The sequence below is a fragment of the Salmo salar genome, chromosome ssa03 (assembly GCF_905237065.1).
Source record: "Salmo salar chromosome ssa03, Ssal_v3.1, whole genome shotgun sequence".
NCBI classification, from domain to species: domain Eukaryota; kingdom Metazoa; phylum Chordata; class Actinopteri; order Salmoniformes; family Salmonidae; genus Salmo; species Salmo salar.
The window spans coordinates 23,492,099-23,511,104 of record NC_059444.1 but is presented as its reverse complement, the minus strand read 5'-3'; the positions used below and the strand labels follow the sequence as shown (position 1 = coordinate 23,511,104).

The 19,006-nt window shown below is 40.2% G+C and overlaps 1 protein-coding gene across 1 annotated transcript in view; it reads left to right on the top strand.

The window, feature by feature from the left end:
* LOC106599418 (BMP/retinoic acid-inducible neural-specific protein 3) overlaps positions 1 to 19,006 on the top strand; it is a 121,926-nt gene that overhangs the window by 1,330 nt on the left and 101,590 nt on the right. The gene's annotated exons all lie outside the window — the stretch shown is intronic.

Sequence of the window (19,006 nt, the reverse complement as noted above, 5' to 3'; positions counted from 1 at the left end):
AACAATGCTTGAGAGATTTAACAAAACCACCCCACAGCTTTGTTGTTCACTGCATGGGTTTGCCTCCTCGCTGTGTGAACCTTGGATAACTGCCTGCGCATGGTGGAAGGAAAGGAAGAGGCAGTGTGTAGGTCAGTGCTTCCCTCTTGATATGGCCATGTGTCTCAAAGTATTTGTGCTCGTCAAAGGCCACAGGCAGCACTACCACTGTAGGAGGACAGAACTGGACATTAGTGTGAGCAATCAGTCTATTGTTTTACATATGTTCATGAATCCTCTTTGCACGTGATTTTGGTAGACTAGAATCATGCTGACATTTCAATTGGAGGGGGTATTTAATGCAATATTTCACCAAATATAAAGCAGCTTTCTTTTTATCTAATCCGTTGAGGAAAATGTGTAAGCTGCTTCAGTGTATTTTTTTAAGCTGTTGGTTCTGTGCGATTTGTATTTGAATAGCGGATTCCTGGTGCTTGATTGTTATAAGTATTTATAAACAGTGATGAAATAAGTCTCTCTCCAATTACTTTTATTTGGTATTTTATTCACTAAGGGGTGGGATATGGGCATTGTTGAGAACATAAATATACAATGTTATCAAAATGAACACATTTACTAGAAAAATATTCCTTGTTTCTTTACAACAATGTCTCTCTGAGGGAGGTTGTCTGTCTTGTCCTCTATTTCCTGCCTGCTTTTATTGAACATAAGTATATGAATATCAGGGGCTTGCTACAATAAGTAGTTACAACTAGTCTGCTTTTTAAAATTCCCTGTGGAGAGACTTTTAGCTGCTCACCACCCTCGTCTTCCAGCAGTTGGGAAGGGAGAAGCAGATTCTTGACAGTTTTACTGCTTTTTCTCACCTACAGAGGGAGCATAGTACCACACAACATTTAGCTGATCTGCCTCCAGCACTAAGCTATTCTTGAGATCACTCTTTTTTTAAATGCGGTCTGAAACATGTATGATGCTTGGCTGAACTCTCTTAGAGAATGATAAAGAGGATTTTTAGAACGGGACATGTGCAATGTTTAAGTAAATGCATTGATCTCAATTATTGAGCATTATCACAGCAGAGATTCATTTGACTTGACATCCAAACCAAATTCATTGATTTTCAATGTTACTGTCAGTGGCGATTTAATCCCTCTGAGCCGTAAAGGTTATGCTGCAGAAATGTACCATTTGTACTATCTTGACCTAGTTTAATGTTATTTTTTATTTGCAGCACTCTTTGGTGCACCATGAAGCAAGTTATCTAACTACAGTAGGCTATGTGAGTAGATGGGATACCACATGACGTGTGTGTGTGTATGTGTGTGCGGTAAAAATGTAGTGCTCCTAAATGAATAAAACATTGATCAGTAGCCAAGGCAAACTCAATACAGTATATGCCTAGGCCTAGCAGTAGTACAGCTGGATTTTCATTTGGAGATCTTATTTCCCAGATTGAAGCTGCTGATTCAAAGTGGAATGGAACCAGTCTCTCGTTGTGTCCCAAATGGTACCCTATTCCTTTTAGGGTCAAAAGTAGTGCCTTGTAACAGGAACAGGGTGCCATTTCTCTCTGTAGTAGAACCATATCAGCACAGCCAAATCACTTGCCAAGAACATCTGTGCGGACATGATAATAGTCTTCCCCACCTTTTAGCAATCATTTGTGCCCAGGGAAGTTTGGGTCATTGATTACATTTCCATAATTGAGATTGAAGGATGGAGAGCTGTTGAAAATGAGATGGACAGAAGAGAGGAGAAACTTGGGCTGATCTCAACGTGTAGGGCTATTGTACGCCAACTCTGTTCCACAAAGAGTGAAAAATATACTATCTTATACCCAAATATATGGCACAGTTAGGAGAGAGTGTCAATCATTCTAATTTATTCATTGATGAGGAATTTTTCCATCTTAATTTGTTCCCCATATTATTGCTTATGCAGCCTGCTAAGTTAAAAAGCATAATTTGTTTGACTGGTTTGCATGTTTAATTAAATGTTAAATTCACAAGTTGAATTACCAAGCCTTCCCCTAATAACCTCTCTCCATTTCCTGACTTTCACACAGAGAGCGCTCCCTTTTAACTTACTCATGCATGCAGTGTAGAAAGCATGCATGTCAATATGAGTTCAGAGCTGACTGAGGACTTTGGAGTAGAATATATATGCATTGTTTTACCCGTAGATAAAATGGTGTGCAGTGAAAGTATAAAACTCAAGTGTGTTTTAATCATTTGAAAGTGAAAATGGCTGACAGGCTTTTGATGTCTTTTGATGTCGATCGATCAATCTTGGTTAATTATTAAAGCACTCAAGACAAAAACAATGCCAGACTGATACAACAGAAAATATGGACTGGAATATGCAATGGATGCAGTAGCACTGCATATTCTATCCCAGGGGTCTCCAACAGCTACCAGTAGCTTGCAGCCCACATTTGAGTAGCTCGCCAAACAATTCTGAAAGGACATGCATGTTTTCCACCGCAAACTGTCATAAACAAATCTAAGTATCAGAAACTACTTGCTACTATCTAGTTAACGGAACATTGACATTACCCCAACCTGGTTAGGTTTAGCTTTTTAAGCTAATAGTGGCTATCTGCCAATTAATTTCCAGTATATATTGCCCCTGTCTGTGTGTGGTGTGGATGTTTGTCTATCGTGTGTAGCCAGTTGATGTGATAACCGCATGTGGGTTGACAGAAATATTTTCCCCAAAACCTTCTCAATTAAATTTGAACTGCAAAGTAGGCTTACCTGGCAGAAGTATATCATGAGTAAGTATATAATTTATATCTATTATTTGCTAACTTTTCTATGCAATGAGCAGCATCAGTACAGAACCGTCCCAGACCGGCACATTAGGCAGCATATTCCCCACTAGCTAGATTATCAATTAAAGGGCCAGATGCAGAATTATAGGGGAATTACACTCAAATCTAAAAAAAAAAAATGTTTTCTTCGAGACCTACAAAAATTGCCTTCTGATTTAAGCATTGACATGGACTCTCAGAATATACAATTTCATTTTTTCTCTATGAACAACTGCAATTTTGAGAGTGAAAAACAATAAAGCTAAAGCCAGGAAAAATAAAACTGAGAACATAATTTAGGAAAATATAAAACAGAATTTGGGGAGGAAAATTACATATTTTATGGAGTTGTTTATCAACCATTATTCTACCAGCTATATTGACAGAAAACGGTGCACTGCTTTCTCCTGCGCACTAAGGACCTGGGGAAGACTTGCAGGGGAGAAGAGAAGAATGTGCCTATTTGAAAGCTAGAAAAAAATTGTAGCTCGCAACATGTTTCTTTTTTTAAAAATTAGCTCTCATGCTAGAAAAGGTTGGCGAGGCCTCTGTGTGCATCCCAAATGGCATCCTATTCCCTAGATTGTGCTCTACTGTTGATCAAAGCCCTGTGGACCCTGGTGAAAAGTATTGCACTATATAGGGAATAAGGTGCCATTTGAGATGCAGCCACTGAGTCGTGACAGCAGGCTATTAATTTGAGACAGTTTGCTATAGAAGGAAATAATCCTGCAGCAACAGGAAATGTGGATTATAATTAATGGACATTTTTGTAGGGGTTTATTTAAAAAATGAATAAGTGAAAATCAAGTCAGAAATTTTTACACATTTCAGAAGACTTAAATTAAAATATTACAAGTTTTAAATGTCCTGCATTGCAGAAAAGTTGTCCTGCATTGCAGAAAAGTTATCCTGCAACACAGGGTGATCAGATTAAGATCCTACATCAGGATATTTCAGGGTCACTGAAGAGACTAGCTAAGCATCCTTAGCTCCATGACAAGAAAAACACAATTGAGGTGACTGTACAGTATAAAGGCTAACCCTGAGCAAGGCATTAAAGTCAAGTTACAGTATGCTTTAAGTAGGAAATTCCTATTTATATAATTTTATACTGGGTGCACTCATTAGACACGCTTCAGCAGTCAACAATCTGATTTAAAAGATGGGAAATTCCAAGTCAAGAGGAGTTCTCTTCATGTGGAAAAGGGTAGTAGCAGTAATAGCTAAATTAGATACAAGTTCATGGCCTTTGTTATCACACTGTATCTAGATTATGTAATAAAGCAGTACATTATGGGAGATGATGTGGAAACCCTTTGATTGTATGAGGGTGGTAGTACCCCCATCCTTTAACGCAGGGCAAGTTAACTAGATTCAACTGCAGGCCAAATCTTTTTAGGAGCGGATGGTCGGGGGCCGGAATATAATGAAGTCATTTGTACACTTTTTAAATTGACCACAAGAAATTGTGTTTGAAAATAACAATTTCATCCCTTGATTAAATTGAAATACGATCACTTATGTCTCTTTTTGTTATTAGTAGGAATACTTCCTAAAATGTATTTATTTATTGCTGAATTTCTGGTGATTTGACAGTATTTTTTTGACCCAAAACTAAAATATAACCAAAATATAAGAATTGGCCCCCAAAAGTTATTACTTACGGGCCGATTTTGGCCCGCAGGCCGCCTGCAGACAACCATTGCTTTAATGAGTCAAACCTGAATTATAGAAAGGAAAAGTTCTCAATGTTATTGCAACCAGCATATAAAGGTTGATATCATTTTTACAGTATAATGTATGCCCCAAGATAATTTTTTATGTGAACAAATACAGTGGCTGTGGTATGTTGTGTAGATCCTTAGGCCATATAGTTTGAATCCAAGCACAGTGGCGGTGGAGCCTAGTTTTATTGGGTTCTAGTAAAGCCTATAAAATATCTGCTGTTGGACGAAAGACAAGATTTGTGTAATATAAACAGGCTACACTGCTGATAAAGATGACATGTTTAGTGTCTTGAAAAAACCCAACTGTTTAAATACCACCAATAACTTTTTTGTCAGCCTTTAATGTTCAAGATGGCGTCAATCATCAAAACGTGGAAATTCCAGATTATCCTGGTCAAGGGTCTGTGGCGAAAAAGGATTTATTGGACAAGGAGTCAAGGATCAGAAGAGACCAGGCAGCAATCAGGGATGTGTCCCAAATGGCACCCTGTTCCCTACACAGTGCCCTACTTTTCACCAGAACCCTATGGGCCCTTGTCAAAGGTAGTGCATTATATAGAGAATATGGTGTTATTTGGGACACAGGCTTAGGTGGCGACCCGGGATACAGTTGATTCATGCTGCAGCTGGGCACAGGTGGAGGTTCCACCAATCAGCCCCAACAGCAGGCTTCTTTCACTGCATTTTAATTGAGTACTAAGAGGATGCCAGCCATCAGAGACCACAAGCTGTAAGCCATTACAGTTGGCGGCAGGGTCTGATGGCCCACAGATTGACTTGATTTTGATTGTCCAAGCGAGTGAGGAAGATCTGTCCCAAGCGGAATTTACTGAATTTTATGATTTCCAGTAGGTGATAATAACAAATAACTGTAATTCTGAGTAAATGCTTGAAAGTGTGTGGACCAGAATGCTAGGTCCAAAAATGTATCTTCATTATTTGACCTAGGAAAAATGTGGACATTTTGTTCTTCTGTAAGTGCAGTCCTTTTCCCCATCGCAATTTGAAGCAGGGGACTGGCTATTGTCATCCATTACCACATACAATATAACTGAGTGAGAGTACGGAGAACTGGGGTGCTCTGCTCTAGGTATTAGGAATTGGAACAGTACTGCATCAGCCCCATATCAAGCTTCCATGCTCCTCTCCCACCACCCTTGTTCTCAACCAATGATGTATATAAACCATGGATTGCTGATGCTATGTATTGGCCAATGAGAGGCTTTGATGCCACCGGTCAGCCATATTGGCACTGCCCAGTAGGAGCATTCTCCATAGGAATGAATGGAATTGTACAGTATTTTAATTAAATGTTTCAAGGACAAAATTACATTATTTAAAAGGAAACGTTAAAAAAAAAATACAAACTTCATCATCTCTAGCACCACCCCACACGTAAAAAAAGAGGAAGATAAGTGTTTCCAATGAAGTCGTCAACCAATTAGTAGGCATTGCCTACTCACAATTGGTAAAAATCATACTTTGCATACCGATGATGTTCCTGAGTTTTACTACAAAACATAGAAACGCACCAATTTCACATATGCTGATGTTGGGGTGATGCTGGAGATGATGAAGTTGTAAAATGTTGACTTTTCTTTTTCACTATTTTGTTGTAGTGGGAACAGTAACATTATTAGTCATATCTAAAAATTATACTTTAAGTAAAATATGTTTGTGTGTGTGTGTGTGTGTGTGTGTGTGTGTGTGTGTGTGTGTGTGTGTGTGTGTGTGTGTGTGTGTGTGTGTGTGTGTATACACACTACATGACCAAAAGTATGTGGAAACCTGTTGGTCGAACATCTCATTCCAAAATCATGGACAATAATTTTGAGTTTGTCCCCCCTTTGCTGCTATAACAGCCTCCATTCTTCTGGGAAGGCTTTCCACTAGATGTTGGAACTTTGCTGCGGGCCTTGATTCCATTCAGCCATGAGCATTAGGGAGGTTGATCACTGATGTTGGGCGATTAGGCCTGTCTCGCAGTCGGCGTTCCAATTTATCCCAAAGGTGTTTGATGGGGTTGAGGTCAGAGCTCTGTGCAGGCCAGTCAAGTTCTTCCACACTGATCTTGACACACCATTTTTGTATGGACCTCGCTTTGTGCATGGGGGCATTGTCATGATGAAACAGCAAAGGGCCGTCCCCAAACTGTTGCCAAAAAGTTGGAAGCACAGAATCGTCTAAAATGTCCTTGTATGCTGTAGTGTTAAGATTTCCCTTCACTGTAACTAAGGGGCCTAACCCGTACCATGAAAAACAGCCCCAGACCATTCCTCCTCCACCAAACTTTACAGTTGGCACTATGCATTTGGGCAAGTAGTATTCTCCTGGTATCCGCCAAACCCAGATTCGTCAGCTGGACCGCCACAGGAAACGAAGACCCAGAGTTACCTCTGCTGCAGAGGATAAGTTAATTAGAGTTAAACCTCTTAAGGATCCACGCCTTTTCTTCGATTTTCACCCAAAATGACATACCCAAATCTAACTGCCTGTAGCTCAGGACCTGAAGCAAGGATATGCATATTCTTGATACCATTTGAAAGGAAACACTTTGAAGTTTGTGGAAATGTGAAATTAATGTAGGAGAATATAACACATTAGATCTGATATGCCATCATATTTGTAATGCAAGAGAAAGGCCATAACATATTATTCCAGCCCTGGCACAATTTGGATTTTGGCCACTAGATGGCAGCAGTGAATGTACAACATTTTAGACTGATCCAATGAACCATTGCTTTTCTGTTCAAAATTTTGTAGCAAGAATGCCCAAATGTTCCTAATTGGTTTATTAACTTTTCAAGTTCATAACTGTGCACTCTCCTCAAATAATAGCATGGTATTATTGCACTGTAATAGCTACTGTAAATTAGACAGTGCAGTTAGATGAACAAGATTTTAAGCTTTCTGCCAATCTCAGATATGTCTATGTCCTGGGAAATGTTCTTGTTACTTACAACCTCATGCTAATCGCATTAGCCTACGTTAGCTCAACCGTCCCACAGAGGACCCACTGATCCTGTGGAGGTTTAACTGCACCTCAGATTGCAGCCCAAATAAATGCCTTACAGAGTTCAAGTGACACACATCTCAACATCAACTGTTCAGAGGAGACTGTGTCAATCAGGCCTTCATGGTTAAATTACTGCAAAGAAACCACTAAAGGACACCAATAAAAAGAAGACTTGCTTGAGCCAAGAAACACGAACAATGGACATTAGACAGATGGAAATGTATTTTTTTTGTGAGACGCAGAGTAGGTGAACGGATGATCTCCGCATGTGTGGTTCTCATCATGAAGCATGGAGGTGTGATGGTGTGGGGGTGCTTTGCTGGGGACACTGTCAGTGATTTATATAGAACTTAAGGCACACTTAACCAGCATGGCTACCACAGCATTCTGCAGCGATACGCCATCCCATCTGGTTTGCGCTTAGTGGGACTATCATTTGTTTTTTAACAGGACAATGACCCAACACACCTCCAGGCTGTGAAAGGGCTATTTGACCAAGATGGAGAGTGATGGAGTGCTGCATCAGATGACCTGGCCTCAACAATCACCCGACTTCAACCCACCTGAAGATGGTTTGGGATGAGTTGGACCGCAGAGTAAAGGAAAAGCAGCCAACAAGTGCTCAGCATATGTGGGTACACTGTCATCAAGGCAACGGGTGGCTTCTATGAAGAATTCAAAATCTAAAATATATTTTGATTTGCTTAACTTTTTTGGTTACTACATGATTCCATGTGTTTCATAGTTGTGGTGTCTTCACTATTATTCTACAATGTAGAAAATAGTAAAATAAAGAAAAACCCTTGAATGAGTAGGTGCCTCCGAACTTTTGACTGGTACTGTATACCAGTCAACCCTTTTTTCAGGACCCTGCTTTTCAAAGAAAATTTGTAAAAATCCAAATAACTTAACAGATCTTCATTGTGAAGGGTTTAAACACTGTTTCCCATGCTTGTTCAATGAACCATAAACAATTAATGAACATGGACCTGTGGAATGGTCATTAAGACACTAACAGCTTACAGACGGTAGGCAATTCAGGTCACAGTTATGAAAACTTAGGACACTAAAGAGGCCTTTCTACTGACTCCGAAAAACACCAAAAGAAAGATGCCCAGGGTCCCTGCTCATCTGCGTGACCGTGCCGCAGGCATGTTGCAAGGAGGCATGAGGATTCCAGATGTGGCAAGGGGCAATTAATTGCAATGTCCGTACTGTGAGACGCCTAAGACAGTGCTACAGGGAGACAGGACGGACAGCTGATCGTCCTCGCAGTGGCAGACCACGTGTAACAACACCTGAACAGGATTGGTACATCTGAACGTCACACCTGCGGGACAGGTACAGGATGGAAACGACAACTGCCCGAGTTACACCAGGAACGCACAATCCCTCCATCAGTGCTCACTGTCTGCAATAGGCTGAGAGAGGCTGGAGCTTGTAGGCCTGTTGTAAGGCAGGTCCTTACCAGACATCACCGACAACACCGTCGCCTATGGACACAAACCCACAAACAGGACTGGCAAAAAGTGCTCTTAACTGACAGGTCACGGTTTTGTCTCACCAGGGGTGATGGTCGGATTCGTGTTTCGTCGAAGGAATGAGCATTACACAGAGGCCTGCACTCTGGAGCGGGATCGTTTTGGAGGTGGAGGGTCCATCATGGTCTGGGGCGGTGTGTCACAGCATCATCGGACTGAGCTTGTTGTCCATGCCGGCAATCTCAACATTGTGTGTTACAGGGAAGACATCCTCCTCCCTCATGTGGTACCCTTCCTGCAGGCTCATCCTGACATGACCCTCCAGCATGACAATGCCACCACGCACAGAACGAGCAGTATGGCTGATTTCCTGCAAGACAGGAATGTCAGTATTCTGCCATGGCCAGCGAAGAACCCAGATCTCAATCCCATTGAGCACGTCTGGGACCTGTTGGATCGGAGGGTGAGGGCTAGGGCCATTCCCCCCAGAAATGTCCGGGAACATGCAGGTGCCTTGGTGGAAGAGTGGGGTAACATCTCACAGCAAGAACTGGCAAATCTGGTGCAGTCCATGAACAGGAAATGCACTGCAGTACTTAATGCAGCTGGTGGCCACACCAGATACTGACTGTTACTTTTGATTTTGACCCCCCTTTGTTCAGGGACACATTGTTCCATTTATGTTAGTCACATGTCTGTGGAACTTCAGTTTATGAACAACTGAGACAATCTTGTTATGTTCCTAAAAATATTTACACATGTTAAGTTTGCTGAAAATAAACGCAGTTGACAGTGAGAGGATGTTTCTTTTGCTGAGTTTATGTGTGTGTATATATGTGTGTATGTTTAACTTATATAAAACAATTTAAAAGTATGCATTAAGGTGTCTGTAATATAATAAATGTGGCAGAAATGAATAGACATTAATAAATGCATTTCTATGGCTTCCAAAATATTTTTTACAACGGTGGGGGAGCGCTAAGATGGTGTGACTTAATTTAGTGTACATATAAATCATTGGTGTCCACACCTCCAAGATGGATGGTTGTTGTAAGCCAAGCCCCTGTATTTCACTTGGGTCCAATGACCTTTTCACGTTGTACAGGGACTTGCATTACCTATCGATCAACTCCTGACCAGTCTCTCTGTGGGGATGGTGTGTGTGTGTATGTGTGTGTATATACAGAATATTTCCTTTCTTGACAAGAAAAACGAGTGGTGATCCTTTCTCTGAATGAAGCCAACTGGAAAAGGAAATGTATAAGGTGTTAGGAGTTATGGTTTCTCAGAATTCATATATTTTCAGATTTTATTTTCTCACCTGCTTTTATAGTTTTCAAATCAAATTTTACTCACGTACACATTGTTAGATATTACGCCATTCTTGGAGCTAGCAACATACACATACAGTATTTAGTATATATTATTGCATGTGTATCAATGCTTCCGTTCCTAGCTCCAACAGTGCATTCATATTTTTATTTACTTTTTTTGTCATGAAGTCAGAAACGGAAGCAATAGAAATAGTACGTTGACATGCACCTTAGCCAATACATTTAAAGTGAGTTTTTCAGAATTCCTGACCTTTAATCCCAGTAAAAATTCCCTGTCTTAGGTCAGATAGAATCACCACTTTTTATTTTAAGAATGTGAAATGTCACAATAATAGTAGATTGATTTATTTCAGCTTTTATTTCTTTTGTCACATTCCCACATGGGTCAGAAGTTAACATACAGTCAATTAGTATTTGGTAGCATTGCCTTTAAATTGTTTAACTTGGGTCAAACGTTTCGGATAGCCTTCCTTCCACAAGCTTCCCACAATAAGTTGGGTGACTTTTGGCCCATTCCTCGAGACAGAGCTGGTGTACCTGAGTCAGGTTTGTAGGCCTCCTTGCTCGCACACGCTTTTCTAGTTCTTCCCACAATTTTTTTTTAAAGGATTGAGGTCAGGTCTTTGTGATGGCTACTCCAATACCTTGACTTTGTTGTCCTTAAGCCATTTTGCCACAACTTTGGAAGTATGCTTGGTGTCATTGTCCATTTGGAAGACCCATTTGCGACCAAACTTTAACTTGTCTTGAGATGTTGCTTCAATATATCCACATAATTTTCCCTCCTCGTGATGCCATCCTATTTTGTGAAGTGCACCAGTCCCTCCTGCAGCAAAGCACCCCCACAACATGATGCTGCCACCCCGTGCTTCACAGTTGGGGCGGTGTTCTTCGGCTTGCAAGCCTCCCCCTTTTTCCTCCAAACATAACGATGGTCATTATTGCCAATTCTATTTTGTTTCATCAGACTAGAGGACATTTCTCCAAAAAGTACAATCTTTGTCCCCATGTGCAGTTGCAAAGCGTAGTCTGGCTTTTTTGTGGCGGTTTTGGAGTAGTGGCTTCTTCCTTGCTGAGCAGCCTTTCAGGTTATGTCAATATAGGACTCGTTTTACTGTGGATATAGATACTTCTGTACCTCTTTCCTCCAGCTTCTTCACAAGGTCCTTTGCTGTTGTTCTGGGATTGATTTGCACTTTTCGCACCAAAGTACGTTCATCTCAAGGAGACAGAACGCATTTCCTTCCTGAGCGGTTTGACGGCTGTGTGGTCCCATGGTGTTTATACTTGCGTACTATTGTTTGTACAGATGAACGTGGTACCTTCAGGCATTTGGAAATTGCTCCCAAGGATGAATCAGACTTGTGGAGGTCTATAATTTTTTTCTGAGGTCTTAGCTGATTTTGTTTGATTTTCCAATGATGTCAAGCAAAGAGGCACTGAGTTTGAAGGTAGGCCTTGAAATACATCCACAGGTGCACCTCCAATTGACTCAAATGATGTCAATTAGCCTATTAGATGCTTCTAAAGCCATGACATAATTTTCTGGAATTTTCCAAGCTGTTTAAAGGCACAGTCAACTTAGTGTATGTAAACTTCTGACCCACTGGAATTGTGATACAGTGAATTATAAGTTAAATAATCTGTCTGTAAACAATTGTTGGAAAAATTACTTGTGCCATGCACAAAGTAGATGTCCTAACAGACTTGCCAAAACTATAGTTTGTTAACAAGACTTTTGTGGAGTGGTTGGAAAAACACGTTTTAATGACTCCAACCTAAGGTGTATGTAAACTTCCGACTTCAACTGTATGTAGATAAGGTATTGATGTTTTCTATTTTTAATAAATGTGCGAAGATTTCTAAATCTGTTTTCGCTTTGTCATTATGGGGTATTGTGTGTAGATTGCTGAGGATTTTTTTTATTTTGATCTATTGTAGAATAAGGTTGCAACATAACAGCATTTGGAACAAGTCAAGAATACTTTCTGAAGGCAATTTATGTTTCTGGTGTGTGTCTGGTGTGTGTGTGTGTGTGTGTGTACATTTATTTTTTCACAGTAAACCAGATTGGAAAAGATGCCACCCACACGTTTATATAAACTCAGCAAAAAAGAAACGTCCTCTCACTGTCAACTGCGTTTATTTTCAGCAAACTTAACATGTGTAAGTATTTGTATGAAAATACAAGTTTCAACAACTGAGACATACACCGAACAAGATCCACAGACGTGACTAACATAAATGGAGTAATGTGTCCCTGAACAAAGTGGGGGGTCAAGTGGCCACCAGCTGCATTAACTTATTTGGGATAGGGGGCAGTATTTTCACGTCCGGATGAAAAGCGTGCCCAAATTAAACCGGCTGTTTCTCAGGCCCAGAAGCTAGGATATTCATATAATTGGTAGATTTGGATAGAAACCACTCTGAAGTTTCTAAAACTGTTTGATGTATGTGAATATAACAGAACATATTTGGCAGGCGAAACCCCGAGGACAAACCAACCAGGATTGTTTTTTTTTTGAGGTCACTCTCTTTTCAATGGGTTGTCTTTGGGAACCTAGATTTCTAAGCCAGTTGCTTGCAGTGCCTATCGCTTCCACTGGATGTCAAGTCTTTAGAAATTGGTTGATGTTTTTCCTTTGTGTAATGAAGAAGTATGGCTGTTCAGAACGAGGCTCGAGGGAAGTGGAAAGTTTGATAGAGGCGCGTGACCAGAAAGCACGCTCCACATTGTTTTTCTCCGGTATTGAACGCTGTTTATCCCATCTTAAATTTTATCGATTATTTACATTAAAAAATACCTAAAGTTGTTTTAGGAAAGTTGTTTGAAATGTTTGGACAAAGATTACAGGTAACTTATGAGAGATTTTGTAGTCATGTGGCGCGAGTCGGAACCTGGATCAAACGCACCAAATAAATGGACATTTTGGATATAAACGACGGAATTAATCAAACAAAAGGACAATTTGTGATGTTTATGGGACATATTGGAGTGCCAACAGAAGATCTTCAAAGGTAAGGCATGCATTATATGTTATTTCTGAGTTTTGTGTTGTGCCTGGCGGGTTGAATTCTGATTGTCTGTCTGTTTGTTTGATGGGGTGCTGTCCTCAGATAACAGCATGCTTTGCTTTTGCCGTAAAGCCTTTTTGAAATCGGACACTGGTTGGATTAACAAGAGGTTTATCTTTAAAATGGTGTATAATACTTGTATGTTTGAGGAATTTTAATTATGAGATTTCTGTTGTTTGAATTTGGTGCCCTGCAATATCACTGGCTGTTGTCGAGGTGGGATGCTAGCGTCCCACATATCCCAGAGAAGTTAAGCACTGCTGAGATTGCCTGCAGTGATGATAAGCTCAGTCCGATGATGCTGTGACACACCGCCCCAGACCATGACGGATCCTCCACCTCCAAATCGATCCCGCTCCAGAGTGCAGGCCTCGGTGTAACGCTCATTCCTTTGACGATAAACGTGAATCCGACCATGACCCCTGGTGAGACAAAACCACGACTCATCAGTGAAGAGCCTTTTTTGCCAGTCCTGTCTGGTCCAGTGACAGTGGGTTTGTGCCCATAGGTGACGGTGTTGCCGGTGAGGACCTGCCTTACAACAGGCCTACAAGCCCTCAGTCCAGCCTCTCTCAGCCTATTGCAGACAGTCTGAGCCCTGATGGTGGGATTGTGCGTTCCAGGTGTAACTCGGGGAGTTGTTGTTTCCATCCTGTACCTGTCCCGCAGGTGTGATGTTCGGATGTACCAATCCTGTGCAGGTCTTGTTACACGTGGTCTGCCACTGCGAGGACGATCAGCTGTCCATCCTGTCTCCCTGTAGCATTGTCTTAGGCATCTCACAGTACAGACATTGCAATTTATTGCCCTGGCCACATCTGCAGTCCTCATGCCTTCTTGCAGCATGCCTATGGCACGTTCACGCAGATGAGCATGGACCCTGGGCATCTTTCTTTTGGTGTTTTTCAGAGTCAGAAGGCCTCTTTAGTGTCCTAAGTTTCATAACTGTGACCTTAATTGCCTTCCGTCTGTAAGCTGTTAGTGTCTTAACGACCGTTCCACAGGTGCATGTTCATTAATTGTTTGGTTCATTGAACGAGCATGGGAAACAGTGTTTAAACCCTTTACAATGAAGATCTGTTAAGTTATTTGGATTTTTACGAATTATCTTTGAAAGACAGGGTCCTGAAAAGGGACGTTTCTTTTTTGCTGAGTGAATGTTCCCTGATAGAGTAGAATAGTGGCCCTTGATGGTCAACCAGTAGCACTTGGTAGATTTGGAAGTCTTTCATCACGATTATTATTAAGCCAAGTCTTTCCCTTTTTAAGCTCATGCAGCAGTTGGTGTGAAAACAATGCAGCGTGGATAGTTTTCACTATCTCCCTTATGCATTGGTACCAAGGGAACATTTGAATATTGTACACATGCGGTAATTAGATTAGTATTCGCATGCTCTTCGAAAATTGGAGAGTTGTAATCAGATGCCTGTTTGTGTACTGTATAGATAGACTTCTTGTGGCACTGTACCGCTGATGACACAGAATTTACCGAATTATAATGAGTAAGACAACACATTATACACAAGTAGATGTATTATTTCATACCTGTTTTTCCAAGCCAAGAGACCTCTTTGACTGGGCACTTTGTTTTTATGACACCTGTCTCAAATAATTCATAATTACTGCCTCTTCTATAAAGCCTATGTAGTACATGGAGCTATTTTACTGAGAAGTGGACCACCGTATGTTTGGATGGGTAATTTATTAATGCTGACTGTACTTTCATGTATGGCGCGGCCACACTTCCCACAACAGGCTGGATATCTTCAGATCCAGCTGTATATTACTATTTTATTTTTCCTATTGCTTCCTTTTCTGACTTCATGACATAAGATAGGCCTATGTATCAATAATTGAAATACGTGGATTGATTTATGCATTTTTTTCATGGTTGTGGCTTTCCATTTACAATTGCTCTTGTGCTGCCAGAGAGGTTACCAAATATTGAAGATGACTTCCTGTAGATAGCTTTTTTTCAGTACATTTTGGCAACTTGCGCATAAACCATAGCTGAAATGGCATTGTACAGTCATCAATTTATTTCATTTAGGGATAAGACAAACCTAAAACTGCGGGATGTATTTTTATATAAGCCCTGCACCGCAAGAGGGGGAAAAAATCCTCTATTGAAAATTTGACATTTAGTGTTAAACCTCTAGTACGTGAGGTGAGGAAGATCTTTGGAGGATATACCCTTGGACTTTGTTTTCATGAATTATACATTGTGCAGAGAGAGACAAGTAGATATGTTCTTGCTATTCCTTTCACTTCTTGATACTGACTGCTTTTGCCAGTCCTTCATTATCTTTTCTCCTGTGCCCACAATACTTAGACCTGGCTGCACTTTTGGATTAGAGAGATTGTCATCGCTGTCACTTGCTTATCTATTTCTTCCCTCTTGAAATAAAGCTTAGCCAGACGTGTGATGCCCTCAAGATTACCAGCAGGCAGGTATGGAAATCCTTGACCGATGAGATGTCCTTTTGTCTGAGCTTCATCTGTGCTGCTCCTTAGCCTATCCAGAAAATGTTGTCCGTATCTTAAGCCTTTAGAAGGCGTTCGCCAACAGATCTTGAAGCATATTCAAACTGTCATCTCTCTTATGTAATTAAAACCTCAACGTTGTGTACACTCACTTTCGCGTGACAGACATCCATTTACTCACAGAATACTTGATAGCCATTGCCCTCATTCTGCCCACTCTAACTTCCTGCCTTACCTGTCAGTCATCAGAATTCATGCTTATGGTTCCTTCTTCGTCATTCTAACGTTCCTAAAAGTCCACATAGGATTTATTCTGCCTTTTTGCATGCCAATGATAGCAAGTGACACATGGGGAGAAAAATAGAACTCTGAGAGATGGAGCAGTGAGGTGACAGAGCGATTTGATGTCTAAATATAGGATCCCTGTCTTTGCACATATTTCATTCAGACACCCCACAAAAGGGAAGTGGTCTATGAAAATTGACTCATCCTGTTGGAGTCTGCAGTTTTTTTCATCTCAGGGGTTCAAAAGACTGTTTTTCACGTCTTCACTTTTCCCTCTGTGCAGTGGTTTGCTAAATGACTCATGTTTCCTCTCGCAATACCTACAGGCATACATCAGCCACAGCAGGATTAAGCTGAATGTGAGCACGATTTAAGGGCTTTAGCAACTGTCTTCCCATACATCTTAATAGAATTCACATGGCCTTCTGTTTGGGATAAATACGGTCCTGTCTTGGTATTTCTTCTGCCGTTTATACGAAGTGAAGGTGTTTAAGTTGACAACTGGCTTACTTGCTTATGGGCAGGGCAGAGATGAGTCAATTAAATAGTTGGTTTGGCTCAGTAATATTTCTACCAACTTTTATTCTGTCTCTCTGAAAAAATATATACAATGATTATCAAACTGAACCAATAGAGTACAGTATATTCATTTTGTAAGCACTATTATCCAATGAGTTGTACAACAAGCCCTCATATAGCCTCATAGTCACCGACAATGTAGAACATCTCTGGAAATGCAAGCAATTTGCAATCTGAATGATGAAATCTAATTTTGAGCTGGGCAGAAGAATAAAAGCAGTGTAGCGTAAAACGCATTAAAAAAAAATAATGCCCTCATGATTGAATGTGGAGATGAACCACCATGTTGTTGTGAGGATTTTAAACACTGTCAGTTCGCCGAATACTAAAAGGTCAAACCATTGTGTGAAATGAGTCCAGATAGAAAGGTCATTGAGATACTTTGTTTCTTAATAGATTAGGATGGAACCATAATGGCTTCTTGTTTCTCTGATTATCGAAGATAATAATACAGACTGCCAGCCCTTTTGTTCTTGCTCCAGTGGACACACTATAATCACTCTTTGTGAATTTGGAGAGAGGATGGTATACCCTTACAAAAAAAATCACGTGAAATTTTCATTTTTCAGTCACGTGTGACGTTTCACATGTGAAAAAGGTCACATGGGAAAACAGACCTGTAAGTCAGACACATGGTTTTCGGACACGTGGGAAGTTTGACAGATTTTTCACGTTCATTTTTCACATGACTCACGTGGTTTCCCAACATTTTGTGATATTCTAAGTTTCACGTGTGCTTTTGTAAGTGGCGGGATTAGAACCCAGGTTTCCCTGTGGAGATGCCAAGGTCTTGACCATTCGACCAAGAAGGCAAACACTAATTTTGAAGTCGCAGGTGGTACACCTTATCACATGACCATGAGCAACCATGACCGATTCATGTCCACTACACCTTCCCATGTGCATTTTCACATTTTAATGTTGAGTAGGGCTGTCAAACAATTAAATGTATTGAGTTATCGCAGGATTTGCTGTGATTGATCACAAATAATTGCAAATTCATAATTTGTTCAAATTGAGCTGTTATTTATGATTTTTTTTTTATACAAAAAGCTTAACAAGAATATTTCCGTTTTGATTTTGTCAGTCAGCAAAATTTACAAACACTTTATTTAACCTCAAACAACTTTTCACATCACATTGTTGTTTTTAGCTGTATAGATTATGTATTATGTTTTCAGTTTATTTTGAATGCTTTCAGACAATGCAATAATCAAAAATTGTGCACTAAAATTACAAAAAGTAAACTTCAGTCAACTGGCAACACTAATTTGAACATGTTAAAGAGGATAAATAAGGAGACAAGGAGCACTAGCTTCTAGAGTTGTGTGCCTGCAGCAGTAACACTCCGAATGGATGGCTCAGATATAACAAATCATTATTTTTAACAGACTTAAATTATTATATTCATGTAAACTGCTACCTTTTTACAGAATGGCATTAAAGAATTTGCAATCCCATATGTGAAAACATTGCTACTACAACATGTTAACCAAACCTTTTCACATGTGAGGGGAATAAGACTTTCACCACCACATGCGAAATTGTAATTACACATGTGAAAGTTAGATTTTCAAATGTGAATGTTTCTTATACAGTACCAGTCAAAAGTTTGGACACACCAACTCATTCAAGGGTTTTTCTTTATTTTGACTATTTTCTACATTGTAGAATAATAGTGAAGACATCACAACTATGAAATAACACATATGGAATCACGTAGTGATTTAAAAAAAAAAGTGTTAAACAAAAGTGTTAAACAAAAAAAAGTGTTAAACAAATCAAAATATATTTTATATTTGAGATTCTTCAAAGTAGCCAACATTTGCCTTGATGACAGCTTTGCACACTCTTGGCATTCTCTCAACCAGCTTCATGAGGTAGTCACCTGGAATGCATGTCAATTAACAGGTGTGCCTTGTTAAAAGTTAATTTGTGGAAATTATTTCCTTCTTAATGCGTTTGAGCCAAACAGTTGTGTTGTGACAAGGTAGGGTTGTTATACAGAAGATAGCCCTATGCAGAGGATAAGTTCATTAGAGTTAACTGCACCTGAGATTGCAGCCCAAATAAATGCTTCACAGAGTTCAAGTAACAGACACATCTCAACCTCAACTGTTCAGAGGAGACTGCGCCAATCAGGCCTTCATCGTCACTTGCTGCAAAGAAACCACTAAAGGACACCAACATGAAGAAGACTTGCTCGGGCC